This window comes from Spea bombifrons, chromosome 4, assembly GCF_027358695.1.
Source record: "Spea bombifrons isolate aSpeBom1 chromosome 4, aSpeBom1.2.pri, whole genome shotgun sequence".
NCBI lineage: Eukaryota > Metazoa > Chordata > Amphibia > Anura > Pelobatidae > Spea > Spea bombifrons.
Window position 1 is genome coordinate 113,883,690 of NC_071090.1, and position 26,626 is coordinate 113,910,315.

The 26,626-nt window shown below is 39.3% G+C and overlaps 54 non-coding genes across 54 annotated transcripts; all 54 read right to left on the reverse strand.

The window, feature by feature from the left end:
• Window positions 1-86: 86 nt before the first annotated feature.
• TRNAV-CAC (transfer RNA valine (anticodon CAC)) lies at window positions 87-159 on the reverse strand. Its single transcript has one exon. It is a non-coding gene; the product is annotated as a tRNA-Val (tRNA).
• Window positions 160-611: 452 nt separating this feature from the next.
• Window positions 612-684, reverse strand: TRNAV-AAC (transfer RNA valine (anticodon AAC)). The gene has a single exon. It is a non-coding gene; the product is annotated as a tRNA-Val (tRNA).
• Window positions 685-804: 120 nt separating this feature from the next.
• Window positions 805-877, reverse strand: TRNAV-CAC (transfer RNA valine (anticodon CAC)). Its single transcript has one exon. It is a non-coding gene; the product is annotated as a tRNA-Val (tRNA).
• A 543-nt stretch (window positions 878-1,420) lies between these two features.
• TRNAV-AAC (transfer RNA valine (anticodon AAC)) lies at window positions 1,421-1,493 on the reverse strand. Its single transcript has one exon. It is a non-coding gene; the product is annotated as a tRNA-Val (tRNA).
• Window positions 1,494-1,630: 137 nt separating this feature from the next.
• Window positions 1,631-1,703, reverse strand: TRNAV-UAC (transfer RNA valine (anticodon UAC)). Its single transcript has one exon. It is a non-coding gene; the product is annotated as a tRNA-Val (tRNA).
• A 454-nt stretch (window positions 1,704-2,157) lies between these two features.
• TRNAV-AAC (transfer RNA valine (anticodon AAC)) lies at window positions 2,158-2,230 on the reverse strand. Its single transcript has one exon. It is a non-coding gene; the product is annotated as a tRNA-Val (tRNA).
• A 137-nt stretch (window positions 2,231-2,367) lies between these two features.
• On the reverse strand, window positions 2,368-2,440 carry TRNAV-CAC (transfer RNA valine (anticodon CAC)). Its single transcript has one exon. It is a non-coding gene; the product is annotated as a tRNA-Val (tRNA).
• Window positions 2,441-2,892: 452 nt separating this feature from the next.
• On the reverse strand, window positions 2,893-2,965 carry TRNAV-AAC (transfer RNA valine (anticodon AAC)). The gene has a single exon. It is a non-coding gene; the product is annotated as a tRNA-Val (tRNA).
• Window positions 2,966-3,102: 137 nt separating this feature from the next.
• TRNAV-UAC (transfer RNA valine (anticodon UAC)) lies at window positions 3,103-3,175 on the reverse strand. The gene has a single exon. It is a non-coding gene; the product is annotated as a tRNA-Val (tRNA).
• A 453-nt stretch (window positions 3,176-3,628) lies between these two features.
• TRNAV-AAC (transfer RNA valine (anticodon AAC)) lies at window positions 3,629-3,701 on the reverse strand. The gene has a single exon. It is a non-coding gene; the product is annotated as a tRNA-Val (tRNA).
• Window positions 3,702-3,838: 137 nt separating this feature from the next.
• Window positions 3,839-3,911, reverse strand: TRNAV-UAC (transfer RNA valine (anticodon UAC)). Its single transcript has one exon. It is a non-coding gene; the product is annotated as a tRNA-Val (tRNA).
• Window positions 3,912-4,364: 453 nt separating this feature from the next.
• On the reverse strand, window positions 4,365-4,437 carry TRNAV-AAC (transfer RNA valine (anticodon AAC)). Its single transcript has one exon. It is a non-coding gene; the product is annotated as a tRNA-Val (tRNA).
• Window positions 4,438-4,574: 137 nt separating this feature from the next.
• Window positions 4,575-4,647, reverse strand: TRNAV-CAC (transfer RNA valine (anticodon CAC)). The gene has a single exon. It is a non-coding gene; the product is annotated as a tRNA-Val (tRNA).
• Window positions 4,648-5,100: 453 nt separating this feature from the next.
• On the reverse strand, window positions 5,101-5,173 carry TRNAV-AAC (transfer RNA valine (anticodon AAC)). The gene has a single exon. It is a non-coding gene; the product is annotated as a tRNA-Val (tRNA).
• A 137-nt stretch (window positions 5,174-5,310) lies between these two features.
• TRNAV-CAC (transfer RNA valine (anticodon CAC)) lies at window positions 5,311-5,383 on the reverse strand. The gene has a single exon. It is a non-coding gene; the product is annotated as a tRNA-Val (tRNA).
• A 454-nt stretch (window positions 5,384-5,837) lies between these two features.
• On the reverse strand, window positions 5,838-5,910 carry TRNAV-AAC (transfer RNA valine (anticodon AAC)). The gene has a single exon. It is a non-coding gene; the product is annotated as a tRNA-Val (tRNA).
• A 730-nt stretch (window positions 5,911-6,640) lies between these two features.
• On the reverse strand, window positions 6,641-6,713 carry TRNAV-CAC (transfer RNA valine (anticodon CAC)). The gene has a single exon. It is a non-coding gene; the product is annotated as a tRNA-Val (tRNA).
• A 663-nt stretch (window positions 6,714-7,376) lies between these two features.
• On the reverse strand, window positions 7,377-7,449 carry TRNAV-CAC (transfer RNA valine (anticodon CAC)). The gene has a single exon. It is a non-coding gene; the product is annotated as a tRNA-Val (tRNA).
• Window positions 7,450-7,902: 453 nt separating this feature from the next.
• TRNAV-AAC (transfer RNA valine (anticodon AAC)) lies at window positions 7,903-7,975 on the reverse strand. The gene has a single exon. It is a non-coding gene; the product is annotated as a tRNA-Val (tRNA).
• Window positions 7,976-8,112: 137 nt separating this feature from the next.
• Window positions 8,113-8,185, reverse strand: TRNAV-UAC (transfer RNA valine (anticodon UAC)). Its single transcript has one exon. It is a non-coding gene; the product is annotated as a tRNA-Val (tRNA).
• Window positions 8,186-8,848: 663 nt separating this feature from the next.
• TRNAV-UAC (transfer RNA valine (anticodon UAC)) lies at window positions 8,849-8,921 on the reverse strand. Its single transcript has one exon. It is a non-coding gene; the product is annotated as a tRNA-Val (tRNA).
• Window positions 8,922-9,374: 453 nt separating this feature from the next.
• Window positions 9,375-9,447, reverse strand: TRNAV-AAC (transfer RNA valine (anticodon AAC)). The gene has a single exon. It is a non-coding gene; the product is annotated as a tRNA-Val (tRNA).
• A 137-nt stretch (window positions 9,448-9,584) lies between these two features.
• Window positions 9,585-9,657, reverse strand: TRNAV-UAC (transfer RNA valine (anticodon UAC)). Its single transcript has one exon. It is a non-coding gene; the product is annotated as a tRNA-Val (tRNA).
• Window positions 9,658-10,110: 453 nt separating this feature from the next.
• Window positions 10,111-10,183, reverse strand: TRNAV-AAC (transfer RNA valine (anticodon AAC)). The gene has a single exon. It is a non-coding gene; the product is annotated as a tRNA-Val (tRNA).
• A 137-nt stretch (window positions 10,184-10,320) lies between these two features.
• On the reverse strand, window positions 10,321-10,393 carry TRNAV-CAC (transfer RNA valine (anticodon CAC)). The gene has a single exon. It is a non-coding gene; the product is annotated as a tRNA-Val (tRNA).
• Window positions 10,394-15,226: 4,833 nt separating this feature from the next.
• On the reverse strand, window positions 15,227-15,299 carry TRNAV-AAC (transfer RNA valine (anticodon AAC)). The gene has a single exon. It is a non-coding gene; the product is annotated as a tRNA-Val (tRNA).
• Window positions 15,300-15,436: 137 nt separating this feature from the next.
• Window positions 15,437-15,509, reverse strand: TRNAV-CAC (transfer RNA valine (anticodon CAC)). The gene has a single exon. It is a non-coding gene; the product is annotated as a tRNA-Val (tRNA).
• Window positions 15,510-15,962: 453 nt separating this feature from the next.
• TRNAV-AAC (transfer RNA valine (anticodon AAC)) lies at window positions 15,963-16,035 on the reverse strand. Its single transcript has one exon. It is a non-coding gene; the product is annotated as a tRNA-Val (tRNA).
• Window positions 16,036-16,172: 137 nt separating this feature from the next.
• On the reverse strand, window positions 16,173-16,245 carry TRNAV-UAC (transfer RNA valine (anticodon UAC)). The gene has a single exon. It is a non-coding gene; the product is annotated as a tRNA-Val (tRNA).
• Window positions 16,246-16,698: 453 nt separating this feature from the next.
• Window positions 16,699-16,771, reverse strand: TRNAV-AAC (transfer RNA valine (anticodon AAC)). The gene has a single exon. It is a non-coding gene; the product is annotated as a tRNA-Val (tRNA).
• Window positions 16,772-16,908: 137 nt separating this feature from the next.
• On the reverse strand, window positions 16,909-16,981 carry TRNAV-CAC (transfer RNA valine (anticodon CAC)). The gene has a single exon. It is a non-coding gene; the product is annotated as a tRNA-Val (tRNA).
• A 453-nt stretch (window positions 16,982-17,434) lies between these two features.
• On the reverse strand, window positions 17,435-17,507 carry TRNAV-AAC (transfer RNA valine (anticodon AAC)). The gene has a single exon. It is a non-coding gene; the product is annotated as a tRNA-Val (tRNA).
• Window positions 17,508-17,644: 137 nt separating this feature from the next.
• On the reverse strand, window positions 17,645-17,717 carry TRNAV-CAC (transfer RNA valine (anticodon CAC)). The gene has a single exon. It is a non-coding gene; the product is annotated as a tRNA-Val (tRNA).
• Window positions 17,718-18,170: 453 nt separating this feature from the next.
• TRNAV-AAC (transfer RNA valine (anticodon AAC)) lies at window positions 18,171-18,243 on the reverse strand. Its single transcript has one exon. It is a non-coding gene; the product is annotated as a tRNA-Val (tRNA).
• A 137-nt stretch (window positions 18,244-18,380) lies between these two features.
• On the reverse strand, window positions 18,381-18,453 carry TRNAV-CAC (transfer RNA valine (anticodon CAC)). Its single transcript has one exon. It is a non-coding gene; the product is annotated as a tRNA-Val (tRNA).
• Window positions 18,454-18,906: 453 nt separating this feature from the next.
• TRNAV-AAC (transfer RNA valine (anticodon AAC)) lies at window positions 18,907-18,979 on the reverse strand. The gene has a single exon. It is a non-coding gene; the product is annotated as a tRNA-Val (tRNA).
• A 137-nt stretch (window positions 18,980-19,116) lies between these two features.
• Window positions 19,117-19,189, reverse strand: TRNAV-CAC (transfer RNA valine (anticodon CAC)). Its single transcript has one exon. It is a non-coding gene; the product is annotated as a tRNA-Val (tRNA).
• A 663-nt stretch (window positions 19,190-19,852) lies between these two features.
• On the reverse strand, window positions 19,853-19,925 carry TRNAV-CAC (transfer RNA valine (anticodon CAC)). Its single transcript has one exon. It is a non-coding gene; the product is annotated as a tRNA-Val (tRNA).
• A 452-nt stretch (window positions 19,926-20,377) lies between these two features.
• On the reverse strand, window positions 20,378-20,450 carry TRNAV-AAC (transfer RNA valine (anticodon AAC)). Its single transcript has one exon. It is a non-coding gene; the product is annotated as a tRNA-Val (tRNA).
• A 137-nt stretch (window positions 20,451-20,587) lies between these two features.
• On the reverse strand, window positions 20,588-20,660 carry TRNAV-CAC (transfer RNA valine (anticodon CAC)). Its single transcript has one exon. It is a non-coding gene; the product is annotated as a tRNA-Val (tRNA).
• A 453-nt stretch (window positions 20,661-21,113) lies between these two features.
• Window positions 21,114-21,186, reverse strand: TRNAV-AAC (transfer RNA valine (anticodon AAC)). Its single transcript has one exon. It is a non-coding gene; the product is annotated as a tRNA-Val (tRNA).
• Window positions 21,187-21,323: 137 nt separating this feature from the next.
• On the reverse strand, window positions 21,324-21,396 carry TRNAV-CAC (transfer RNA valine (anticodon CAC)). Its single transcript has one exon. It is a non-coding gene; the product is annotated as a tRNA-Val (tRNA).
• A 453-nt stretch (window positions 21,397-21,849) lies between these two features.
• Window positions 21,850-21,922, reverse strand: TRNAV-AAC (transfer RNA valine (anticodon AAC)). The gene has a single exon. It is a non-coding gene; the product is annotated as a tRNA-Val (tRNA).
• A 137-nt stretch (window positions 21,923-22,059) lies between these two features.
• TRNAV-CAC (transfer RNA valine (anticodon CAC)) lies at window positions 22,060-22,132 on the reverse strand. The gene has a single exon. It is a non-coding gene; the product is annotated as a tRNA-Val (tRNA).
• A 453-nt stretch (window positions 22,133-22,585) lies between these two features.
• TRNAV-AAC (transfer RNA valine (anticodon AAC)) lies at window positions 22,586-22,658 on the reverse strand. The gene has a single exon. It is a non-coding gene; the product is annotated as a tRNA-Val (tRNA).
• Window positions 22,659-22,795: 137 nt separating this feature from the next.
• Window positions 22,796-22,868, reverse strand: TRNAV-CAC (transfer RNA valine (anticodon CAC)). The gene has a single exon. It is a non-coding gene; the product is annotated as a tRNA-Val (tRNA).
• A 453-nt stretch (window positions 22,869-23,321) lies between these two features.
• TRNAV-AAC (transfer RNA valine (anticodon AAC)) lies at window positions 23,322-23,394 on the reverse strand. The gene has a single exon. It is a non-coding gene; the product is annotated as a tRNA-Val (tRNA).
• Window positions 23,395-23,531: 137 nt separating this feature from the next.
• On the reverse strand, window positions 23,532-23,604 carry TRNAV-UAC (transfer RNA valine (anticodon UAC)). The gene has a single exon. It is a non-coding gene; the product is annotated as a tRNA-Val (tRNA).
• A 457-nt stretch (window positions 23,605-24,061) lies between these two features.
• TRNAV-AAC (transfer RNA valine (anticodon AAC)) lies at window positions 24,062-24,134 on the reverse strand. The gene has a single exon. It is a non-coding gene; the product is annotated as a tRNA-Val (tRNA).
• A 136-nt stretch (window positions 24,135-24,270) lies between these two features.
• On the reverse strand, window positions 24,271-24,343 carry TRNAV-CAC (transfer RNA valine (anticodon CAC)). The gene has a single exon. It is a non-coding gene; the product is annotated as a tRNA-Val (tRNA).
• A 440-nt stretch (window positions 24,344-24,783) lies between these two features.
• Window positions 24,784-24,856, reverse strand: TRNAV-CAC (transfer RNA valine (anticodon CAC)). Its single transcript has one exon. It is a non-coding gene; the product is annotated as a tRNA-Val (tRNA).
• Window positions 24,857-25,308: 452 nt separating this feature from the next.
• On the reverse strand, window positions 25,309-25,381 carry TRNAV-AAC (transfer RNA valine (anticodon AAC)). The gene has a single exon. It is a non-coding gene; the product is annotated as a tRNA-Val (tRNA).
• Window positions 25,382-25,518: 137 nt separating this feature from the next.
• Window positions 25,519-25,591, reverse strand: TRNAV-CAC (transfer RNA valine (anticodon CAC)). Its single transcript has one exon. It is a non-coding gene; the product is annotated as a tRNA-Val (tRNA).
• A 663-nt stretch (window positions 25,592-26,254) lies between these two features.
• Window positions 26,255-26,327, reverse strand: TRNAV-UAC (transfer RNA valine (anticodon UAC)). The gene has a single exon. It is a non-coding gene; the product is annotated as a tRNA-Val (tRNA).
• Window positions 26,328-26,626: the final 299 nt, after the last annotated feature.

A 26,626-nucleotide genomic window follows, 5' to 3' on the forward strand; every position in this document is an offset into this window, starting at 1 on the left:
ATTTAAAAAACAAAAACAAAAACAACTCAACGTGTGCTACCTTTGCAAGAAATGCAGGTGTAGTTTTAGATTCATAAAACAACAGTTGTTTCTGCTCGGTTTCGAACCGAGGACCTTTCGCGTGTGAGGCGAACGTGATAACCACTACACTACAGAAACAAATCTGGCAGAAAACACTTTCAAACGCTTTCAGACACTATGTGTTACTAGAAAGTAAGGAGAAAACTACAGGATTGGGTCAGCAAAGTGCTAAGAAACTTCACAGTTGAGTAGGCTACCCCCAGGGAAAATCTGTGACATAGTTATGGTGAAATGTTTACATCCCCTCTACAGTTAAGCTTACATTTTCTCTGATTTTAAGAACCCTGCTAAGAAGTTTTCATTTTTAGCTCCTTTACAAGAATTTGACTTGGGAGCTTAAACACTCTAAGAATCCCATACAGATCATTTCAATTTCCTTTCTTTATGAATTTCAGCAATTTCTAACACTGAACAAATGATGTGAACAGCACAGTGATTTCATGGTGCAATGATGGGATTTTCGTGAAATGAGTAGGTGTTTTTTTAAATGATTTTCAGCATGCATGACAAAAAGAACTCTACACAAAGCATGTTCCTGCCCGGTTTCGAACCAGGGACCTTTTGCGTGTTAGGCAAACGTGATAACCACTACACTACAGAAACTTCTCACCGCTCTGATAGTACTCTTTCTTTGGAAACATGGTTTAAAAAAACAAAAACAACTCAACGTGTGCTACCTTTGCAAGAAATGCAGGTGTAGTTTTAAATTCATAAAACAATAGTTGTTTCTGCTCGGTTTCGAACCGAGGATCTTTCGCGTGTGAGGCGAACGTGATAACCACTACACTACAGAAACAAATCTGGCAGAAGACACTTTCAAACGCTTTGAGACAATATGTGTTACTAGAAAGTAAGGAGAAAACTACAGGATTGGGTCAGCAAAGTGCTAAGAAACTTCACAGTTGAGTAGGCTACCCCCAGGGAAAATCTGTGACATAGTTATGGTGAAATGTTTACATCCCCTCTACAGTTAAGCTTACATTTTCTCTGATTTTAAGAACCCTGCTAAGAAGTTTTCATTTTTAGCTCCTTTACAAGAATTTGACTTGGGAGCTTAAACACTCTAAGAATCCCATACAGATCCTTTCAATTTCCTTTCTTTATGAATTTCAGCAATTTCTAACACTGAACAAATGATGTGAACAGCACAGTGATTTCATGGTGCAATGATGGGATTTTCGTGAAATGAGTAGGTGTTTTTTTTAACCCCTTAAGGACAATGGGCGGTCCCTAAACCCATTGGAAACAATGCATTTTGAGCCCGTACATGTACGGGCTTTGTCATTAAGGGGTTAAATGATTTTCAGCATGCATGTCAAAAAGAACTCTACACAAAACATGTTCCTGCCTGGTTTCAAACCAGGGACCTTTTGCGTGTTAGGCAAACGTGATAACCACTACACTACAGAAACTTGACCTGGCTGTGGTTTTCTCAACTCTCTGACAGTACTGTTTATTTGGAAACATGGTTTCAAAAAACAAAAACAACTCAACGTGTGCTACCTTTGCAAGAAATGCAGGTGTAGTTTTAAATTCATAAAACAATAGTTGTTTCGACTCAGTTTCGAACCGAGGACCTTTCGCGTGTAAGGCGAACGTGATAACCACTACACTACAGAAACAAATCTGGCAGGGGACTCTTTCAAACGCTTTCAGACAATATGTGTTACTAGAAAGTAAGGAGAAAACTACAGGATTGGGTCAGCAAAGTGCTAAGAAACTTCACAGTTAAGTAGGCTACCCCCAGGGAAAATATGTGACATAGTTCTGGTGAAATGTTTACATCCCCTCTACAGTTAAGCTTAAATTTTCTCTGATTTTAAGAACCCTGCGAAGAAGTTTTCATTTTTAGCTCCTTTACAAGAATTTGACTTGGGAGCTTAAACACTCTAAGAATCCCATACAGATCCTTTCAATTGCCTTTCTTTATGAATTTCAGCAATTTCTAACACTGAACAAATGATGTGAACAGCACAGTGATTTCATGGTGCAATGATGGGATTTTCGTGAAGTGAGTAGGTGTTTTTTTTTAAATGATTTTCAGCATGCATGACAAAAAGAACTCTACACAAAACATGTTCCTGCCTGGTTTCGAACCAGGAACCTTTTGCGTGTTAGGCAAACGTGATAACCACTACACTACAGAAACTTGACCTGTTTGTGGTTTTCTCACCTCTCTGACAGTACTCTTTCTTTGGAAACATGGTTTAAAAAAACAAAAACAACTCAACATGTGCTACCTTTGCAAGAAATGCAGGTGTAGTTTTAAATTCATAAAACAATAGTTGTTTCTGCTCGGTTTCGAACCGAGGACCTTTCGCGTGTGAGGCGAACGTGATAACCACTACACTACAGAAACAAATCTGGAAAGGGACACTTTCAAACGCTTTCAGACAATATGTGTTACTAGAAAGTAAGGAGAAAACTACAGGATTGGGTCAGCAAAGTGCTAAGAAACTTCACAGTTAAGTAGGCTACCCCAGGGAAAATCTGTGACATAGTTATGGTGAAATGTTTACATCCCCTCTACAGTTAAGCTTACATTTTCTCTGATTTTAAGAACCCTGCTAAGAAGTTTCCATTTTTAGCTCCTTTACAAGAATTTGACTTGGGAGCTTAAACACTCTAAGAATCCCATACAGATCCTTTCAATTTCCTTTCTTTATGAATTTCAGCAATTTCTAACACTGAACAAATGATGTGAACAGCACAGTGATTTCATGGTGCAATGATGGGATTTTCGTGAAGTGAGTAGGTGTTTTTTTTAAATGATTTTCAGCATGCATGACAAAAAGAACTCTACACAAAACATGTTCCTGCCTGGTTTCGAACCAGGGACCTTTTGCGTGTTAGGCAAACGTGACAACCACTACACTACAGAAACTTGACCTGGCAGTGGTTTTCTCACCTCTCTGACAGTACTCTTTCTTTGGAAACATGGTTTCAAAAAACAAAAACAACTCAACGTGTGCTACCTTTGCAAGAAATGCAGGTGTAGTTTTAAATTCATAAAATTATAGTTGTTTCTGCTCGGTTTCGAACCGAGGACCTTTCGCGTGTAAGGCGAACGTGATAACCACTACACTACAGAAACAAATCTGGCAGGGGACACTTTCAAACGCATTCAGACAATATGTGTTACTAGAAAGTAAGGAGAAAACTACAGGATTGGGTCAGCAAAGTGCTAAGAAACTTCACAGTTAAGTAGGCTACCCCCAGGGAAAATCTGTGACATAGTTATGGTGAAATGTTTACATCCCCTCTACAGTTAAGCTTACATTTTCTCTGATTTTAAGAACCCTGCTAAGAAGTTTTCATTTTTAGCTCCTTTACAAGAATTTGACTTGGGAGCTTAAACACTCTAAGAATCCCATACAGATCATTTCAATTTCCTTTCTTTATGAATTTCAGCAATTTCTAACACTGAACAAATGATGTGAACAGCACAGTGATTTCATGGTGCAATGATGGGATTTTCGTGAAGTGAGTAGGTGTTTTTTTTAAATGATTTTCAGCATGCATGACAAAAAGAACTCTACACAAAACATGTTCCTGCCTGGTTTCGAACCAGGGACCTTTTGCGTGTTAGGCAAACGTGATAACCACTACACTACAGAAACTTGACCTAGCTGCAGTTTTCTCACCTCTCTGACAGTACTCTTTCTTTGGAAACATGGTTTCAAAAAACAAAAACAACTCAACGTGTGCTACCTTTGCAAGAAATGCAGGTGTAGTTTTAAATTCATAAAACAATAGTTGTTTCTGCTCGGTTTCGAACCGAGGACATTTCGCGTGTAAGGCGAACGTGATAACCACTACACTACAGAAACAAATCTGGCAGAAGCTACTTTCAAACGCTTTCAGACACTATGTGTTACTAGAAAGTAAGGAGAAAACTACAGGATTGGGTCAGCAAAGTGCTAAGAAACTTCACAGTTGAGTAGGCTACCCCCAGGGAAAATCTGTGACATAGTTATGGTGAAATGTTTACATCCCCTCTACAGTTAAGCTTACATTTTCTCTGATTTTAAGAACCCTGCCAAGAAGTTTTCATTTTTAGCTCCTTTACAAGAATTTGACTTGGGAGCTTAAACACTCTAAGAATCCCATACAGATCCTTTCAATTTCCTTTCTTTATGAATTTCAGCAATTTCTAACACTGAACAACTGATGTGAACAGCACAGTGATTTCATGGTGCAATGATGGGATTTTCGTGAAGTGAGTAGGTGTTTTTTTTAAATGATTTTCAGCATGCATGACAAAAAGAACTCTACACAAAACATGCTCCTGCCTGGTTTCGAACCAGGGACCTTTTGCGTGTTAGGCAAACGTGATAACCACTACACTACAGAAACTTGACCTAGCTGCAGTTTTCTCACCTCTCTGACAGTACACTTTCTTTGGAAACATGGTTTAAAAAAACAAAAACAACTCAACGTGTGCTACCTTTGCAAGAAATGCAGGTGTAGTTTTAAATTCATAAAACAATAGTTGTTTCTGCTCGGTTTCGAACCAAGGACCTTTCGCGTGTGAGGCGAACGTGATAACCACTACACTACAGAAACAAATCTGGCAGAGGACACTTTCAAACGCTTTCAGACGATATGTGTTACTAGAAAGTAAGGAGGTAACTACAGGATTGGGTCAGCAAAGTGCTAAGAAACTTCACAGTTGAGTAGGCTACCCCCAGGGAAAATCTGTGACATAGTTATGGTGAAATGTTTACATCCCCTCTACAGTTGAGCTTAAATTTTCTCTGATTTTAAGAACCCTGCTAAGAAGTTTTCATTTTTAGCTCCTTTACAAGAATTTGACTTGGGAGCTTAAACACTCTAAGAATCCCATACAGATCCTTTCAATTTCCTTTCTTTATGAATTTCAGCAATTTCTAACACTGAACAAATGATGTGAACAGCACAGTGATTTCATGGTGCAATGATGGGATTTTCGTGAAGTGAGTAGGTGTTTTTTTTAAATGATTTTCAGCATGCATGACAAAAAGAACTCTACACAAAACATTTTCCTGCCTGGTTTCGAACCAGGGACCTTTTGCGTGTTAGGCAAACGTGATAACCACTACACTACAGAAACTTGACCTGGCTGCAGTTGTCTCACCTCTCTGACAGTACTCTTTCTTTGGAAACATGGTTTAAAAAAACAAAAACAACTCAACGTGTGCTACCTTTGCAAGAAATGCAGGTGTAGTTTTAAATTCATAAAACAATAGTTGTTTCTGCTCGGTTTCGAACCGAGGACCTTTCGCGTGTGAGGCGAACGTGATAACCACTACACTACAGAAACAAATCTGGCAGAAGACACTTTCAAACGCTTTCAGACACTATGTGTTACTAGAAAGTAAGTAGAAAACTACAGGATTGGGTCAGCAAAGTGCTAAGAAACTTCACAGTTGAGTAGGCTACCCCCAGGGAAAATATGTGACATAGTTCTGGTGAAATGTTTACATCCCCTCTACAGTTAAGCTTAAATTTTCTCTGATTTTAAGAACCCTGCGAAGAAGTTTTCATTTTTAGCTCCTTTACAAGAATTTGACTTGGGAGCTTAAACACTCTAAGAATCCCATACAGATCCTTTCAATTTCCTTTCTTTATGAATTTCAGCAATTTCTAACACTGAACAAATGATGTGAACAGCACAGTGATTTGATGGTGCAATGATGGGATTTTCGTGAAGTGAGTAGGTGTTTTTTTTTAAATGATTTTCAGCATGCATGACAAAAAGAACTCTACACAAAACATGTTCCTGCCTGGTTTCGAACCAGGAACCTTTTGCGTGTTAGGCAAACGTGATAACCACTACACTACAGAAACTTGACCTGTTTGTGGTTTTCTCACCTCTCTGACAGTACTCTTTCTTTGGAAACATGGTTTAAAAAAACAAAAACAACTCAACGTGTGCTACCTTTGCAAGAAATGCAGGTGTTACTAGAAAGTAAGGAGAAAACTACAGGATTGGGTCAGCAAAGTGCTAAGAAACTTCACAGTTGAGTAGGCTACCCCAAGGGAAAATCTGTGACATAGTTATTGTGAAATGTTTACATCCCCTCTACAGTTGAGCTTAAATTTTCTCTGATTTTAAGAACCCTGCTAAGAAGTTTTCATTTTTAGCTCCTTTACAAGAATTTGACTTGGGAGCTTAAACATTCTAAGAATCCCATACAGATCCTTTCAATTTCCTTTCTTTATGAATTTCAGCAATTTCTAACACTGAACAAATGATGTGAACAGCACAGTGATTTCATGGTGCAATGATGGGATTTTCGTGAAGTGAGTAGGTGTTTTTTTTAAATGATTTTCAGCATGCATGACAAAAAGAACTCTACACAAAACATGTTCCTGCCTGGTTTCGAATCAGGGACCTTTTGCGTGTTAGGCAATCGTGATAACCACTACACTACAGAAACTTGACCTGGCTGCAGTTTTCTCAAATCTCTGACAGTACTCTTTCTTTGGAAACATGGTTTAAAAAAACAAAAACAACTCAACGTGTGCTACCTTTGCAAGAAATGCAGGTGTAGTTTTAAATTCATAAAACAATAGCTGTTTCTGCTCGGTTTCGAACCGAGGACCTTTCGCGTGTGAGGCGAACGTGATAACCACTACACTACAGAAACAAATCCGGCAGAAGACACTTTCAAACGCTTTCAGACACTATGTGTTACTAGAAAGTAAGGAGAAAACTACAGGATTGGGTCAGCAAAGTGCTAAGAAACTTCACAGTTGAGTAGGCTACCCCCAGGGAAAATATGTGACATAGTTATGGTGAAATGTTTACATCCCCTCTACAGTTAAGCTTAAATTTTCTCTGATTTTAAGAACCCTGCCAAGAAGTTTTCATTTTTAGCTCCTTTACAAGAATTTGACTTGGGAGCTTAAACACTCTAAGAATCCCATACAGATCATTTCAATTTCCTTTCTTTATGAATTTCAGCAATTTCTAACACTGAACAAATGATGTGAACAGCACAGTGATTTCATGGTGCAATGATGGGATTTTCGTGAAGTGAGTAGGTGTTTTTTTTAAATGATTTTCAGCATGCATGACAAAAAGAACTCTACACAAAACATGTCCCTGCCTGGTTTCGAACCAGGGACCTTTTACGTGTTAGGCAATCATGATAACCCCTACACTACAGAAACTTGACCTGGGTGCAGTTTTCTCACCTCTCTGACAGTACTCTTTCTTTGGAAACATGGTTTAAAAAAACAAAAACAACTCAACGTGTGCTACCTTTGCAAGAAATGCAGGTGTAGTTTTAAATTCATAAAACAATAGTTGTTTCTGCTCGGTTTCGAACCGAGGACCTTTTGCGTGTGAGGCGAACGTGATAACCACTACACTACAGAAACAAATCTGGCAGAAGACACTTTCAAACGCTTTCAGACAATATGTGTTACTAGAAAGTAAGGAGAAAACTACAGGATTGGGTCAGCAAAGTGCTAAGAAACTTCACAGTTGAGTAGGCTACCCCCAGGGAAAATCTGTGACATAGTTATGGTGAAATGTTTACATCCCCTCTACAGTTGAGCTTAAATTTTCTCTGATTTTAAGAACCCTGCTAAGAAGTTTTCATTTTTAGCTCCTTTACAAGAATTTGACTTGGGAGCTTAAACACTCTAAGAATCCCATACAGATCATTTCAATTTCCTTTCTTTATGAATTTCAGCAATTTCTAACACTGAACAAATGATGTGAACAGCACAGTGATTTCATGGTGCAATGATGGGATTTTCGTGAAGTGAGTAGGTGTTTTTTTAAAATGATTTTCAGCATGCATGACAAAAAGAACTCTACACAAAACATGTTCCTGCCTGGTTTCAAACCAGGGACCTTTTGCGTGTTAAGCAAACATGATAACCACTACACTACTGAAACTTGACCTGGCTGTGGTTTTCTCACCTCTCTGACAGTACTGTTTCTTTGGAAACACGGTTTAAAAAAACAAAAACAACTCAACGTGTGCTACCTTTGCAAGAAATGCAGGTGTAGTTTTAAATTCATAAAACAATAGTTGTTTCTGCTCGGTTTCTAACCGTGGACCTTTCGCATGTAAGGCGAACGTGATAACCACTACACTACAGAAACAAATCTGGCAGGGGACACTTTCAAACGCTTTCAGACAATATGTGTTACTAGAAAGTAAGGAGAAAACTACAGGATTGGGTCAGCAAAGTGCTAAGAAACTTCACAGTTGAGTAGGCTACCCCCAGGGAAAATCTGTGACATAGTTATGGTGAAATGTTTACATCCCCTCTACAGTTAAGCTTTAATTTTCTCTGATTTTAAGAACCCTGCTAAGAAGTTTTCATTTTTAGCTCCTTTACAAGAATTTGACGTGGGAGCTTAAACACTCTAAGAATCCCATACAGATCCTTTCAATTTCCTTTCTTTATGAATTTCAGCAATTTCTAACACTGAACAAATGATGCGAACAGCACAGTGATTTCATGGTGCAATGATGGGATTTTCGTGAAGTGAGTAGGTGTTTTTTTTAAATGATTTTCAGCATGCATGACAAAAAGAACTCTACACAAAACATGCTCTTGCCTGGTTTCGAACCAGGGACCTTCTGCGTGTTAGGAAAACGTGATAACCACTACACTACAGAAACTTGACCTAGCTGCCGTATTCTCACCTCTCTGACAGTACTCTTTCTTTGGAAACATGGTTTAAAAAAACAAAAACAACTCAACGTGTGCTACCTTTGCAAGAAATGCAGGTGTAGTTTTAAATTCATAAAACAATAGTTGTTTCTGCTCGGTTTCGAACCGAGGACCTTTCGCGTGTAAGGCGAACGTGATAACCACTACACTACAGAAACAAATCTGGCAGGGGACACTTTCAAACGCTTTCAGACAATATGTGTTACTAGAAAGTAAGGAGAAAACTACAGGATTGGGTCAGCAAAGTGCTAAGAAACTTCACAGTTAAGTAGGCTACCCCCAGGGAAAATCTGTGACATAGTTATGGTGAAATGTTTACATCCCCTCTACAGTTAAGCTTACATTTTCTCTGATTTTAAGAACCCTGCTAAGAAGTTTTCATTTTTAGCTCCTTTACAAGAATTTGACTTGGGAGCTTAAACACTCTAAGAATCCCATACAGATCATTTCAATTTCCTTTCTTTATGAATTTCAGCAATTTCTAACACTGAACAAATGATGTGAACAGCACAGTGATTTCATGGTGCAATGATGGGATTTTCGTGAAGTGAGTAGGTGTTTTTTTAAAATGATTTTCAGCATGCATGACAAAAAGAACTCTACACAAAACATGTTCCTGCCTGGTTTCGAACCAGGGACCTTTTGCGTGTTAGGCAAACGTGATAACCACTACACTGCAGAAACTTGACCTGTTTGTGGTTTTCTCACCTCTCTGACAGTACTCTTTCTTTGGAAACATGGTTTAAAAAAACAAAAACAACTCAACGTGTGCTACCTTTGCAAGAAATGCAGGTGTAGTTTTAAATTCATAAAACAATAGTTGTTTCTGCTCGGTTTCGAACCGAGGACCTTTCGCGTGTAAGGCGAACGTGATAACCACTACACTACAGAAACAAAACTGGCAGGGGTCGCTTTCAAACGCTTTGAGACAATATGTGTTACTAGAAAGTAAGGAGAAAACTACAGGATTGGGTCAGCAAAGTGCTAAGAAACTTCACAGTTGAGTAGGCTACCCCCAGGGAAAATCTGTGACATAGTTATGGTGAAATGTTTACATCCCCTCTACAGTTAAGCTTAAATTTTCTCTGATTTTAAGAACCCTGCCAAGAAGTTTTCATTTTTAGCTCCTTTACAAGAATTTGACTTGGGAGCTTAAACACTCTAAGAATCCCATACAGATCCTTTCAATTTCCTTTCTTTATGAATTTCAGCAATTTCTAACACTGAACAAATGATGTGAACAGCACAGTGATTTCATGGTGCAATGATGGGATTTTCGTGAAGTGAGTAGGTGTTTTTTTTAAATGATTTTCAGCATGCATGACAAAAAGAACTCTACACAAAACATGTTCCTGCCTGGTTTCAAACCAGGGACCTTTTGCGTGTTAGGCAAACGTGATAAACACTACACTACAGAAACTAGACCTGTTAGTGGTTTTCTCACCTCTCTGACAGTACTCTTTCTTTGGAAACATGGTTTAAAAAAACAAAAACAACTCAACGTGTGCTACCTTTGCAAGAAATGCAGGTGTAGTTTTAAATTCATAAAACAATAGTTGTTTCTGCTCGGTTTCGAACCGAAGACCTTTCGCATGTGAGGCGAACGTGATAACCACTACACTACAGAAACAAATCTGGCAGAAGACACTTTCAAACGCTTTCAGACACTATGTGTTACTAGAAAGTAAGGAGAAAACTACAGGATTGGGTCAGCAAAGTGCTAAGAAACTTCACAGTTGAGTAGGCTACCCCCAGGGAAAATCTGTGACATAGTTATGGTGAAATGTTTACATCCCCTCTACAGTTACATAGTAACATAGTAACATAGTTCATAAGGTTGAAAAAAGACCAAAGTCCATCAAGTTCAACCTATATACATATTGTGTCCCTACCGTGTTGATCCAGAGGAAGGCAAAAAACCCTTATGAAGCAGATGCCAATTGCCCCATACCAGGGGGAAAATTCCTTCCCGACTCCAAATATGGCAATCAGAATAAATCCCTGGATCAACGTTCTGTCCCTATTAATCTACTATCCATAACTTGTGATATTATTGCTTTCAAGAAACACGTCCAGGCTCCTTTTAAACTCTTTTATTGAGTTTACCATTACCACTTCCTCTGGCAGAGAGTTCCATAGTCTCACCGCTCTTACTGTAAAGAACCCCCGTCTGTGCTGGTGTAGAAACCTTCTTTCCTCCAGCCGTAGAGGATGTCCCCTTGTTATAGATACAGTCCTGGGTATAAATAGGTCCTGGGAGTGATCTCTGTACTGCCCCCTTATATATTTATACATAGTTATTAAGTCCCCCCTAAGCCGTCTTTTCTCCAAACTAAATAACCCTAATTCTGATAATCTTTCTGGGTACTGTAGTCCTTCCATTCCCCTTATTACTCTGGTTGCCCGCCTTTGAACCCTCTCCAGTTCCACTATATCTTTCTTGTACACTGGTGCCCAGTACTGTACACAGTATTCCATGTGTGGTCTGACTAGTGACTTGTAGAATGGTAGAATTATTTCCTTGTCATGGGCATCCATGCCCCTTTTGATGCACCCCATGATTTTATTTGCCTTAGCAGCAGCTGCCCGACACTGGTCGCTACAGGTAAATTTACTGTTAACCAAGACTCCTAAGTCCTTTTCCATGTCAGTCGTCCCCAGTGTTTTCCCATTTAATACATATTCCCAGCCTGGATTTTTCTTCCCCATGTGCATAACCTTACATTTATCCGTGTTGAACCTCATCTGCCACATCCCAGCCCAAGCCTCCAACCTATGCAGATCCATTTGTAATCGTGCACTGTCCTCTATTGTGTTAACCACGCTACAGAGCTTAGTATCGTCTGCAAAGATTGATACTTTACTATACAATCCCTCTACAAGGTCATTAATAAATATATTAAAAAGAATAGGACCCAAAACTGACCCCTGTGGTACCCCACTAGTAACAGTCACCCACTCAGAGTATGTACCATTAATAACCACCCTCTGTTTCCTATCACTGAGCCAGTTACTTACCCCCATACACACATTCTGCCCCAGCCCAAGCATTCTCATTTTATGTACCAGCCTTTTATGTGGCACCGTATCAAATGCTTTGGAAAAATCAAGATATACGACATCCAGCGATTCTCCCCGATCCAGTCTTGAGCTCACCTCCTCATAAAAGCTGATCAGGTTAGTTTGACCGGACCGATCCCTTGTAAACCCAATGCTGATATGGAGTCATACATTTATTTTCATTGAGATTCTCCAAAATAGCATCTCTTAGGAAACCCTCAATCAGTTTACATACAACAGAAGTTAAACTAACCGGCCTATAATTCCCGGGGTCACTTTTTGTCCCCTTTTTGAATATTGGCACAACATTTGCAATGCGCCAGTCCTGGGGAACAGACCCGGTCACTATAGAGTCCTTGAATATTAGAAATAGGGGTCTGTCTATTACATGACTTAACTCCCTTAGAACGCGGGGGGAATGCCATCTGGTGATTTGTCTATTTTGATTTTTTTTAGGCGGCGCTGCACTTCTTCCTGGGTTAGACAGGCGGCATGTACTGGGGCATTTATCTCATCCTGCTGTATATTACCTGGCATTTCATTTTCCTCTGTGAATACAGCAGAGAAGAATATATTTAATAGATTCGCTTTTTCCTGATCCCCGTCTATAACGTCTCCCTCATTACTTTTTAAGGGGCCAACGCTTTCATTTTTAACCTTTTTACTATTTATATAGTTAAAGAACATTTTGGGGTTTGTTTTACTCTCTTTGGCAATGAGTCTTTCTGTCGCCACTTTTGCTGCTTTTATCTGATTTTTACATATTTTATTTTTTTCCCGATAGCTTCTTAGTGCTTCCTCACTGCCTTCCTGTTTTAGTAGCTTAAATGCCTTTTTTTTGCCATTTATTGCCACCTTTACATTTTTATTTATCCACATTGGTTTTCTCTTGCTCCTGACACTTTTATTCCCATACGGTATGTACTTTTCACAGTGAGAATTTAAGATATTTTGAAAAATCTCCCATTTAGTATCTGTGCTTTTGTTTTTGAGGACATTTTCCCAATTTACAGTGTTAAGGGCTTCTCTTAGTTGATCAAACTTTGCCTTCCTAAAGTTCATAGTTCTTGTGGCTCCTCTAAGAGTTCCCTTATTGAACGACAAGTTATAATGTATTATATTGTGATCACTATTTCCTAGGTGCCCTCTGACCTGCATATTAGTTACTCTGTCAGGTCTGTTGGTTAATATTAAGTCCAGTAGAGCGCCCCCTCTGGTTGGGTCCTGTACCATTTGGGACAGATAATTATCTTTACTTATAGTCAGAAAGCGGTTTCCTTTATGAGATTCACAGGTCTCGGTTTCCCAGTTTATGTCGGGATAGTTAAAGTCCCCCATAATAACCACCTCATTGTGATTTGCTGCCTTGTTTATTTGCTTTAATAATTGATCTTCTGCTGCTTCAATTATATTTGGTGGCTTATAGCAAACCCCGATCAGTATTTTATTATTTTTCTTTCCATATATTTCTACCCATAATGACTCCACATCATCATTTCCCTCACATATATTCTCCCGCAGTGTGGCCTTTAGGCTGGACTTTACATAAAGGCAAACTCCTCCCCCTTTTCGTTTTTTTCGATCCTTCCTGAATAGACTATAACCCTGTATATTAACCGCCCAGTCATAGCTATCATCCAACCATGTCTCTGTTATACCCACTATGTCATAATTTTCTGCAGACATTATTAACTCCAGTTCGCCAGTTTTATTGGTCAGACTTCTGGCATTAGTAAGCATACAATTTAGAGGTGTATGGTTTTTTCTCCTATCAAGCCTATCCCTATTAACTATTCTAACCCCTCCCTCCGCTCCACCCCCAGGTACATTTATATGCCCCAGCTCTCTATCTATACTATCTTCCCCTTCTATATTGTAGTTTCCCTCCCCCCCTTTCCCTAGTTTAAACACTCCTCCACCCTTCTGGCCATCTTCTCCCCGAGTACAGCTGCACCCTCCCCATTGAGGTGCAGCCCGTCCCTACCGTAGAGCCTGTATCCGACAGAGAAGTCGGCCCAGTTCTCCATGAACCCAAACCCCTCCTTCCTACACCAGCTTCTGAGCCACTTGTTTAGCTCCCTAATCTCCCGCTGCCTCTCTGGTGTGGCACGTGGTACAGGTAATATTTCAGAAAATACTACCTTGGAGGTCCTTGCCTTGAGCTTGCTACCTAAGTCCCTGAAATCATTTTTAAGGACACTCCGCCTACCTCTTACTTTGTCATTGGTGCCAATGTGCACCATGACAGCTGGGTCTTCTCCAGCCCCTCCCAGTAATCTGTCAACCCGATCCGCGATGTGCCGAACTCGAGCGCCAGGCAGACAACACACTGTTCGGTGATCCCAGTCTTTGTGACAGATCGCCCTGTCTGTCCCCCTAATAATAGAGTCCCCCACTACCAGCACCTGTCTGGCCTGCCCTGTGCTCGTCCTTCCCTCCTTACTGGAGCAGACACCGCTCTGGCGGTCAGAGGCAGTGACTTGCTGCAGTATTGCTAACTCTGAACTAACATCCCCCTCATCTGCCAACCGGGCAAACTTGTTGGGGTGTGCTAGATCAGGACTAGCCTCCCTGGTGCTTTTCCCCCTACCCCGCCTTCTAACTGTAACCCAGCTAGCTGCCTGACTGTCCTGTACCTCCATCCCGCTATCCTCCCCCACCTCTACCCGCGAGAGAGCTTGCTCAGTGAGCAGCAGACTCCTCTCCAAGTTGTCAATAGATCTCAGTGTTGCCAGTTGCTCCTCTAGACTCAGGATTTGTGCTTCCAAATGAGCAACCTGCACACATCTCGCACAGCAATATGCACCCTTGAAGCGCTGATCAAGGATTGCATACATTGAGCAAGATGTACACCTGACCGCATTGTCAAACATGGAGGACATCTTGGCAATGGGGATAGCTCAAATAACTGGCAAAAACAGACAGTAAGGTGCAAAATATATATAAATATATATGGAATAACAAGGATGTATACTTTCCCCTCCTTTTTGCTTTTTAACTCCTTCTTTGCTTGTAACTCCTCACTTAGAGATGTCACGTAGGAGATTCGCCCCAGCTCAGGATTCGCTTGTGTGTCCAAGCTAAATGCAACTGCAAAAAGCCAAGCAGAACTCACAGAGAACAGTTAAGCTTAAATTTTCTCTGATTTTAAGAACCCTGCTAAGAAGTTTTCATTTTTAGCTCCTTTACAAGAATTTGACTTGGGAGCTTAAACATTCTAAGAATCCCATACAGATCCTTTCAATTTCCTTTCTTTATGAATTTCAGCAATTTCTAACACTGAACAAATGATGTGAACAGCACAGTGATTTCATGGTGCAATGATGGGATTTTCGTGAAGTGAGTAGGTGTTTTTTTTAAATGATTTTCAGCATGCATGACAAAAAGAACTCTCCACAAAACATGTTCCTGCCTGGTTTCGAACCAGGGACCTTTTGCGTGTTAGGCAAACGTGATAACCACTACACTACAGAAACTTGACCGGTTTGTGGTTTTCTCACCTCTCTGACAGTACTCTTTCTTTGGAAACATGGTTTAAAAAAACAAAAACAACTCAACGTGTGCTACCTTTGCAAGAAATGCAGGTGTAGTTTTAAATTCATAAAACAATAGTTGTTTCTGCTCGGTTTCGAACCGAGGACCTTTCGCGTGTGAGGCGAACGTGATAACCACTGCACTACAGAAACAAATCTGGCAGAGGACACTTTCAAACGCTTTCAGACACTATGTGTTACTAGAAAGTAAGGAGAAAACCACAGGATTGGGTCAGCAAAGTGCTAAGAAACTTCACAGTTGAGTAGGCTACCCCCAGGGAAAATCTGTGACATAGTTATGGTGAAATGTTTACATCCCCTCTACAGTTAAGCTTAAATATTCTCTGATTTTAAGAACCCTGCTAAGAAGTTTTCATTTTTAGCTCCTTTACAAGAATTTGACTTGGGAGCTTAAACATTCTAAGAATCCCATACAGATCCTTTCAATTTCCTTTCTTTATGAATTTCAGCAATTTCTAACACTGAACAAATGATGTGAACAGCACAGTGATTTCATGGTGCAATGATGGGATTTTCGTGAAGTGAGTAGGTGTTTTTTTTAAATGATTTTCAGCATGCATGACAAAAAGAACTCTCCACAAAACATGTTCCTGCCTGGTTTCGAACCAGGGACCTTTTGCGTGTTAGGCAAACGTGATAACCACTACACTACAGAAACTTGACCGGTTTGTGGTTTTCTCACCTCTCTGACAGTACTCTTTCTTTGGAAACATGGTTTAAAAAAACAAAAACAACTCAACGTGTGCTACCTTTGCAAGAAATGCAGGTGTAGTTTTAAATTCATAAAACAATAGTTGTTTCTGCTCGGTTTCGAACCGAGGACCTTTCGCGTGTAAGGCGAACGTGATAGCCACTACACTACAGAAACAAATCTGGAAGAAAACACTTTCAAACGCTTTCAGACAATATGTGTTACTAGAAAGTAAGGAGAAAACTACAGGATTGGGTCAGCAAAGTGCTAAGAAACTTCACAGTTGAGTAGGCTACCCCCAGGGAAAATCTGTGACATAGTTATGGTGAAATGTTTACATCCCCTCTACAGTTAAGCTTAAATTTTCTCTGATTTTAAGAACCCTGCTAAGAAGTTTTCATTTTTAGCTCCTTTACAAGAATTTGACTTGGGAGCTTAAACACTCTAAGAATCCCATACAGATCATTTCAATTTCCTTTCTTTATGAATTTCAGCAATTTCTAACACTGAACAAATGATGTGAACAGCACAGTGATTTCATGGTGCAATGATGGGATTTTCGTGAAGTGAGTAGGTGTTTTTTTTAAATGATTTTCAGCATGCATGACAAAAAGAACTCTACACAAAACATGTTCCTGCCTGGTTTCGAACCAGGGACCTTTTGCGTGTTAGGCAAACGTGATAACCACTACACTACAGAAACTTGACCTGGCTGCAGTTTTCTCACCTCTCTGACAGTACTCTTTCTTTGGAAACATGGTTTAAAAAAACAAAAATAACTCAACGTGTGCTACCTTTGCAAGAAATGCAGGTGTAGTTTTAAATTCATAAAACAATAGTTGTTTCTGCTCGGTTTCGAACCGAGGACCTTTCGCGTGTGAGGCGAACGTGATAACCACTACACTACAGAAAAAAATCTGGCAGAGGACACTTTCAAACGCTTTCAGACACTATGTGTTACTAGAAAGTAAGGAGAAAACTACAGGATTGGGTCAGCAAAGTGCTAAGAAACTTCACAGTTGAGTAGGCTACCCCCAGGGAAAATCTGTGACATAGTTATGGTGAAATGTTTACATCCCCTCTACAGTTAAGCTTAAATATTCTCTGATTTTAAGAACCCTGCTAAGAAGTTTTCATTTTTAGCTCCTTTACAAGAATTTGACTTGGGAGCTTAAACATTCTAAGAATCCCATACAGATCCTTTCAATTTCCTTTCTTTATGAATTTCAGCAATTTCTAACACTGAACAAATGATGTGAACAGCACAGTGATTTCATGGTGCAATGATGGGATTTTCGTGAAGTGAGTAGGTGTTTTTTTTAAATGATTTTCAGCATGCATGACAAAAAGAACTCTCCACAAAACATGTTCCTGCCTGGTTTCGAACCAGGGACCTTTTGCGTGTTAGGCAAACGTGATAACCACTACACTACAGAAACTTGACCGGTTTGTGGTTTTCTCACCTCTCTGACAGTACTCTTTCTTTGGAAACATGGTTTAAAAAAACAAAAACAACTCAACGTGTGCTACCTTTGCAAGAAATGCAGGTGTAGTTTTAAATTCATAAAACAATAGTTGTTTCTGCTCGGTTTCGAACCGAGGACCTTTCGCGTGTGAGGCGAACGTGATAACCACTGCACTACAGAAACAAATCTGGCAGAGGACACTTTCAAACGCTTTCAGACAATATGTGTTACTAGAAAGTAAGGAGAAAACTACAGGATTGGGTCAGCAAAGTGCTAAGAAACTTCACAGTTGAGTAGGCTACCCCCAGGGAAAATCTGTGACATAGTTATGGTGAAATGTTTACATCCCCTCTACAGTTAAGCTTAAATTTTCTCTGATTTTAAGAACCCTGCTAAGAAGTTTTCATTTTTAGCTCCTTTACAAGAATTTGACTTGGGAGCTTAAACACTCTAAGAATCCCATACAGATCATTTCAATTTCCTTTCTTTATGAATTTCAGCAATTTCTAACACTGAACAAATGATGTGAACAGCACAGTGATTTCATGGTGCAATGATGGGATTTTCGTGAAGTGAGTAGGTGTTTTTTTTAAATGATTTTCAGCATGCATGACAAAAAGAACTCTACACAAAACATGTTCCTGCCTGGTTTCGAACCAGGGACCTTTTGCGTGTTAGGCAAACGTGATAACCACTACACTACAGAAACTTGACCTGGCTGCAGTTTTCTCACCTCTCTGACAGTACTCTTTCTTTGGAAACATGGTTTAAAAAAACAAAAATAACTCAACGTGTGCTACCTTTGCAAGAAATGCAGGTGTAGTTTTAAATTCATAAAACAATAGTTGTTTCTGCTCGGTTTCGAACCGAGGACCTTTCGCGTGTGAGGCGAACGTGATAACCACTACACTACAGAAAAAAATCTGGCAGGGGACACTTTCAAACGCTTTCAGACAATATGTGTTACTAGACAGTAAGGAGAAAACTACAGGATTGGGTCAGCAAAGTGCTAAGAAACTTCACAGTTAAGTAGGCTACCCCCAGGGAAAATCTGTGACATAGTTATGGTGAAATGTTTACATCCCCTCTACAGTTAAGCTTACATTTTCTCTGATTTTAAGAACCCTGCTAAGAAGTTTTCATTTTTAGCTCCTTTACAAGAATTTGACTTGGGAGCTTAAACACTCTAAGAATCCCATACAGATCATTTCAATTTCCTTTCTTTATGAATTTCAGCAATTTCTAACACTGAACAAATGATGTGAACAGCACAGTGATTTCATGGTGCAATGATGGGATTTTCGTGAAGTGAGTAGGTGTTTTTTTAAAATGATTTTCAGCATGCATGACAAAAAGAACTCTACACAAAACATGTTCCTGCCTGGTTTCGAACCAGGGACCTTTTGCGTGTTAGGCAAACGTGATAACCACTACGCTACAGAAACTTGACCTGGCTGCAGTTTTCTCACCTCTCTCACAGTACTTCTTCTTTGGAAACATGGTTTAAAAAAACAAAAACAACTCAACGTGTGCTACCTTTGCAAGAAATGCAGGTGTAGTTTTAAATTCATAAAACTATAGTTGTTTCTGCTCGGTTTTGAACCGAGGACCTTTCGCGTGTGAGGCGAACGTGATAACCACTACACTACAGAAACAAATCTGGCAGAAACCACTTTCAAACGCTTTCAGACAATATGTGTTACTAGAAAGTAAGGAGAAAACTACAGGATTGGGTCAGCAAAGTGCTAAGAAACTTCACAGTTGAGTAGGCTACCCCCAGGGAAAATCTGTGACATAGTTATGGTGAAATGTTTACATCCCCTCTACAGTTAAGCTTAAATTTTCTCTGATTTTAAGAACCCTGCTAAGAAGTTTTCATTTTTAGCTCCTTTACAAGAATTTGACTTGGGAGCTTAAACACTCTAAGAATCCCATACAGATCCTTTCAATTTCCTTTCTTTATGAATTTCAGCAATTTCTAACACTGAACAAATGATGTGAACAGCACAGTGATTTCATGGTGCAATGATGGGATTTTCGTTAAGTGAGTAGGTGTTTTTTTTAAATGATTTTCAGCATGCATGACAAAAAGAACTCTCCACAAAACGTGTTCCTGCCTGGTTTCAAATCAGGGACCTTTTGCGTGTTAGGCAATCGTGATAACCACTACACTACAGAAACTTGACCTGGCCGTGGTTTTCTCACCTCTCTGACAGTACTGTTTCTTTGGAAACATGGTTTAAAAAAACAAAAACAACTCAACGTGTGCTACCTTTGCAAGAAATGCAGATGTAGTTTTAAATTCATAAAACAATAGTTGTTTCTGCTCGGTTTCGAACCGAGGACCTTTCGCGTGTGAGGCGAACGTGATAACCACTACACTACAGAAACAAATCTGGCAGAAAACACTTTCAAACGCTTTCAGACAATATGTGTTACTAGAAAGTAAGGAGAAAACTACAGGATTGGGTCAGCAAAGTGCTAAGAAACTTCACAGTTAAGTAGGCTACCCCCAGGGAAAATCTGTGACATAGTTATGGTGAAATGTTTACATCCCCTCTACAGTTAAGATTACATTTTCTCTGATTTTAAGAACCCTGCTAAGAAGTTTTCATTTTTAGCTCCTTTACAAGAATTTGACTTGGGAGCTTAAACACTCTAAGAATCCCATACAGATCATTTCAATTTCCTTTCTTTATGAATTTCAGCAATTTCTAACACTGAACAAATGATGTGAACAGCACAGTGATTTCATGGTGCAATGATGGGATTTTCGTGAAGTGAGTAGGTGTTTTTTTAAATGATTTTCAGCATGCATGACAAAAAGAACTCTACACAAAACATGTTCCTGCCTGGTATCGAACCAGGGACCTTTTGCGTGTTAGGCAAACGTGATAACCACTACACTACAGAAACTTGACCTGGCTGTGGTTTTCTCACCTCTCTGACAGTACTGTTTCTTTGGAAACATGGTTTAAAAAAACAAAAACAACTCAACGTGTGCTACCTTTGCAAGAAATGCAGGTGTAGTTTTAAATTCATAAAACAATAGTTGTTTCTGCTCGGTTTCGAACCGAGGACCTTTCGCGTGTGAGGCGAACGTGATAACCACTACACTACAGAAACAAATCTGGCAGAGGACACTTTCAAACGCTTTCAGACGATATGTGTTACTAGAAAGTAAGGAGAAAACTACAGGATTGAGTCAGCAAAGTGCTAAGAAACTTCACAGTTGAGTAGGCTACCCCCAGGGAAAATATGTGACATAGTTCTGGTGAAATGTTTACATCCCCTCTACAGTTAAGCTTAAATTTTCTCTGATTTTAAGAACCCTGCCAAGAAGTTTTCATTTTTAGCTCCTTTACAAGAATTTGACTTGGGAGCTTAAACACTCTAAGAATCCCATACAGATCCTTTCAATTTCCTTTCTTTATGAATTTCAGCAATTTCTAACACTGAACAAATGATGTGAACAGCACAGTGATTTCATGGTGCAATGATGGGATTTTCGTGAAGTGAGTAGGTGTTTTTTTAAAATGATTTTCAGCATGCATGACAAAAAGAACTCTACACAAAACATGTTCCTGCATGGTTTCGAACAAGGGACCTTTTGCGTGTTAGGCAAACGTGATAACCACTACACTACAGAAACTTGACCTGGCTGCAGTTTTCTCACCTCTCTCACAGTACTTCTTCTTTGGAAACATGGTTTAAAAAAACAAAAACAACTCAACGTGTGCTACCTTTGCAAGAAATGCAGGTGTAGTTTTAAATTCATAAAACTATAGTTGTTTCTGCTCGGTTTTGAACCGAGGACCTTTCGCGTGTGAGGCGAACGTGATAACCACTACACTACAGAAACAAATCTGGCAGAATCCACTTTCAAACGCTTTCAGACAATATGTGTTACTAGAAAGTAAGGAGAAAACTACAGGATTGGGTCAGCAAAGTGCTAAGAAACTTCACAGTTAAGTAGGCTACCCCCAGGGAAAATCTGTGACATAGTTATGGTGAAATGTTTACATCCCCTCTACAGTTAAGCTTACATTTTCTCTGATTTTAAGAACCCTGCTAAGAAGTTTTCATTTTTAGCTCCTTTACAAGAATTTGACTTGGGAGCTTAAACACTCTAAGAATCCCATACAGATCCTTTCAATTTCCTTTCTTTATGAATTTCAGCAATTTCTAACACTGAACAAATGATGTGAACAGCACAGTGATTTCATGGTGCAATGATGGGATTTTCGTGAAGTGAGTAGGTGTTTTTTTTAAATGATTTTCAGCATGCATGACAAAAAGAACTCTACACAAAACATGTTCCTGCCTGGTTTCGAACCAGGGACCTTTTGCGTGTTAGGCAAACGTGATAACCACTACACTACAGAAACTTGACCTGTTCGCGGTTTTCTCACCTCTCTGACAGTACTCTTTCTTTGGAAACATGGTTTAAAAAAACAAAAACAACTCAACGTGTGCTACCTTTGCAAGAAATGCAGGTGTAGTTTTAAATTCATAAAAAAATAGTTGTATCTGCTCGGTTTCGACCCGATGACCTTTCGCGTGTGAGGCGAACGTGATAACCACTACACTACAGAAACAAATCTGGAAGAAGACACTTTCAAACGCTTTCAGACACTATGTGTTACTAGAAAGTAAGGAGAAAACTACAGGATTGGGTCAGCAAAGTGCTAAGAAACTTCACAGTTGAGTAGGCTACCCCCAGGGAAAATCTGTGACATAGTTATGGTGAAATGTTTACATCCCCTCTACAGTTAAGCTTAAATTTTCTCTGATTTTAAGAACCCTGCCAAGAAGTTTTCATTTTTAGCTCCTTTACAAGAATTTGACTTGGGAGCTTAAACACTCTAAGAATCCCATACAGATCGTTTCAATTTCCTTTCTTTATGAATTTCAGCAATTTCTAACACTGAACAAATGATGTGAACAGCACAGTGATTTCATGGTGCAATGATGGGATTTTCGTGAAGTGAGTAGGTGTTTTTTTTAAATGATTTTCAGCATGCATGACAAAAAGAACTCTACACAAAACATGTTCCTGCCTGGTTTCGAACCAGGGACCTTTTGCGTGTTAGGCAAACGTGATAACCACTACACTACAGAAACTTGACCTAGCTGCAGTTTTCTCACCTCTCTGACAGTACTCTTTCTTTGGAAACATGGTTTAAAAAAACAAAAACAACTCAACGTGTGCTACCTTTGCAAGAAATGCAGGTGTAGTTTTAAATTCATAAAACAATAGTTGTTTCTGCTCGGTTTCGAACCGAGGACTTTTCGCGTGTGAGGCAAACATGATAACCACTACACTACAGAAACAAATCTGGCAGAGGACACTTTCAAACGCTTTCAGACGATATGTGTTACTAGAAAGTAAGGAGAAAACTACAGGATTGGGTCAGCAAAGTGCTCAGAAACTTCACAGTTGAGTAGGCTACCCCCAGGGAAAATCTGTGACATAGTTATGGTGAAATGTTTACATCCCCTCTACAGTTAAGCTTAAATTTTCTCTGATTTTAAGAACCCTGCTAAGAAGTTTTCATTTTTAGCTCCTTTACAAGAATTTGACTTGGGAGCTTAAACACTCTAAGAATCCCATACAGATCCTTTCAATTTCCTTTCTTTATGAATTTCAGCAATTTCTAACACTGAACAAATGATGTGAACAGCACAGTGATTTCATGGTGCAATGATGGGATTTTCGTGAAGTGAGTAGGTGTTTTTTTTAAATGATTTTCAGCATGCATGACAAAAAGAACTCTACACAAAACATGTGCCTGCCTGGTTTCGAACCAGGGACCTTTTGCGTGTTAGGCAAACGTGATAACCACTACACTACAGAAACTTGACCTAGCTGCACTTTTCTCACCTCTCTGACAGTACACTTTCTTTGGAAACATGGTTTAAAAAAACAAAAACAACTCAACGTGTGCTACCTTTGCAAGAAATGCAGGTGTAGTTTTAAATTCATAAAACAATAGTTGTTTCTGCTCGGTTTCGAACCGAGGACCTTTCGCATGTAAGGCGAACGTGATAACCACTACACTACAGAAACAAATCCGGCAGGGGACACTTTCAAACGCTTTCAGACAATATGTGTTACTAGAAAGTAAGTAGAAAACTACAGGATTGGGTCAGCAAAGTGCTAAGAAACTTCACAGTTGAGTAGGTTACATTTCCCCAGGGAAAATCTGTGACATAGTTATGGTGAAATGTTTACATCCCCTCTACAGTTAAGCTTAAATTTTCTCTGATTTTAAGAACCCTGCCAAGAAGTTTTCATTTTTAGCTCCTTTACAAGAATTTGACTTGGGAGCTTAAACACTCTAAGAATCCCATACAGATCATTTCAATTTCCTTTCTTTATGAATTTCAGCAATTTCTAACACTGAACAAATGATGTGAACAGCACAGTGATTTCATGGTGCAATGATGGGATTTTCGTGAAGTGAGTAGGTGTTTTTTTAAAATGATTTTCAGCATGCATGACAAAAAGAACTCTACACAAAACATGTTCTTGTCTGGTTTTGAACCAGGGACCTTTTGCGTGTTAGGCAAACGTGATAACCACTACACTACAGAAACTTGACCTGGCTGCAGTTTTCTCACCTCTCTGACAGTACTCTTTCTTTGGAAACATGGTTTAAAAAACAAAAACAACTCAACGTGTGCTACCTTTGCAAGAAATGCAGGTGTAGTTTTAAATTCATAAAACAATAGTTCTTTCTGCTCGGTTTCGAACCGAGGACCTTTCGCGTGTGAGGCGAACGTGATAACCACTACACTACAGAAACAAATCTGGCAGGGGACACTTTCAAACGCTTTCAGACACTATGTGTTACTAGAAAGTAAGGAGAAAACTACAGGATTGGGTCAGCAAAGTGCTAAGAAACTTCACAGTTGAGTAGGCTACCCCCAGGGAAAATCTGTGACATAGTTATGGTGAAATGTTTACATCCCCTCTACAGTTAAGCTTAAATTTTCTCTGATTTTAAGAACCCTGCCAAGAAGTTTTCATTTTTAGCTCCTTTACAAGAATTTGACTTGGGAGCTTAAACACTCTAAGAATCCCATACAGATCATTTCACTACAGAAACTTGACCTAGCTGCAGTTTTCTCACCTCTCTGACAGTACTCTTTCTTTGGAAACATGGTTTAAAAAAACAAAAACAACTCAACGTGTGCTACCTTTGCAAGAAATGCAGGTGTAGTTTTAAATTCATAAAACAATAGTTGTTTCTGCTCGGTTTCGAACCGAGGACTTTTCGCGTGTGAGGCAAACATGATAACCACTACACTACAGAAACAAATCTGGCAGAGGACACTTTCAAACGCTTTCAGACGATATGTGTTACTAGAAAGTAAGGAGAAAACTACAGGATTGGGTCAGCAAAGTGCTCAGAAACTTCACAGTTGAGTAGGCTACCCCCAGGGAAAATCTGTGACATAGTTATGGTGAAATGTTTACATCCCCTCTACAGTTAAGCTTAAATTTTCTCTGATTTTAAGAACCCTGCTAAGAAGTTTTCATTTTTAGCTCCTTTACAAGAATTTGACTTGGGAGCTTAAACACTCTAAGAATCCCATACAGATCCTTTCAATTTCCTTTCTTTATGAATTTCAGCAATTTCTAACACTGAACAAATGATGTGAACAGCACAGTGATTTCATGGTGCAATGATGGGATTTTCGTGAAGTGAGTAGGTGTTTTTTTAAATGATTTTCAGCATGCATGACAAAAAGAACTCTACACAAAACATGTTCCTGCCTGGTTTCGAACCAGGGACCTTTTGCGTGTTAGGCAAACGTGATAACCACTACGCTACAGAAACTTGACCTGGCTGCAGTTTTCTCACCTCTCTCACAGTACTCTTTCTTTGGAAACATGGTTTAAAAAAACAAAAACAACTCAACGTGTGCTACCTTTGCAAGAAATGCAGGTGTAGTTTTAAATTCATAAAACTATAGTTGTTTCTGCTCGGTTTTGAACCGAGGACCTTTCGCGTGTGAGGCGAACGTGATAACCACTACACTACAGAAACAAATCTGGCAGAAACCACTTTCAAACGCTTTCAGACAATATGTGTTACTAGAAAGTAAGGAGAAAACTACAGGATTGGGTCAGCAAAGTGCTAAGAAACTTCACAGTTAAGTAGGCTACCCCCAGGGAAAATCTGTGAAATAGTTATGGTGAAATGTTTACATCCCCTCTACAGTTAAGCTTAAATTTTCTCTGATTTTAAGAACCCTGCTAAGAAGTTTTCATTTTTAGCTCCTTTACAAGAATTTGACTTGGGAGCTTAAACACTCTAAGAATCCCATACAGATCATTTCAATTTCCTTTCTTTATGAATTTCAGCAATTTCTAACACTGAACAAATGATGTGAACAGCACAGTGATTTCATGGTGCAATGATGGGATTTTCGTGAAGTGAGTAGGTGTTTTTTTTAAATGATTTTCAGCATGCATGACAAAAAGAACTCTACACAAAACATGTTCCTGTCTGGTTTCAAATCAGGGACCTTTTGCGTATTAGGCAAACGTGATAACCACTACACTACAGAAACTTGACCTGGCTGCAGTTTTCTCACCTCTCTGACAGTACTCTTTCTTTGGAAACATGGTTTAAAAAAACAAAAACAACTCAACGTGTGCTACCTTTGCAAGAAATGCAGGTGTAGTTTTAAATTCATAAAACAATAGTTGTTTCTGCTCGGTTTCGAACCGAGGACCTTTCGCGTGTAAGGCGAACGTGATAACCACTACACTACAGAAACAAATCTGGCAGGGGACACTTTCAAACGCTTTCAGACAATATGTGTTACTAGAAAGTAAGGAGAAAACTACAGGATTGGGTCAGCAAAGTGCTAAGAAACTTCACAGTTAAGTAGGCTACCCCCAGGGAAAATCTGTGACATAGTTATGGTGAAATGTTTACATCCCCTCTACAGTTAAGCTTAAATTTTCTCTGATTTTAAGAACCCTGCCAAGAAGTTTTCATTTTTAGCTCCTTTACAAGAATTTGACTTGGGAGCTTAAACACTCTAAGAATCCCATACAGATCATTTCAATTTCC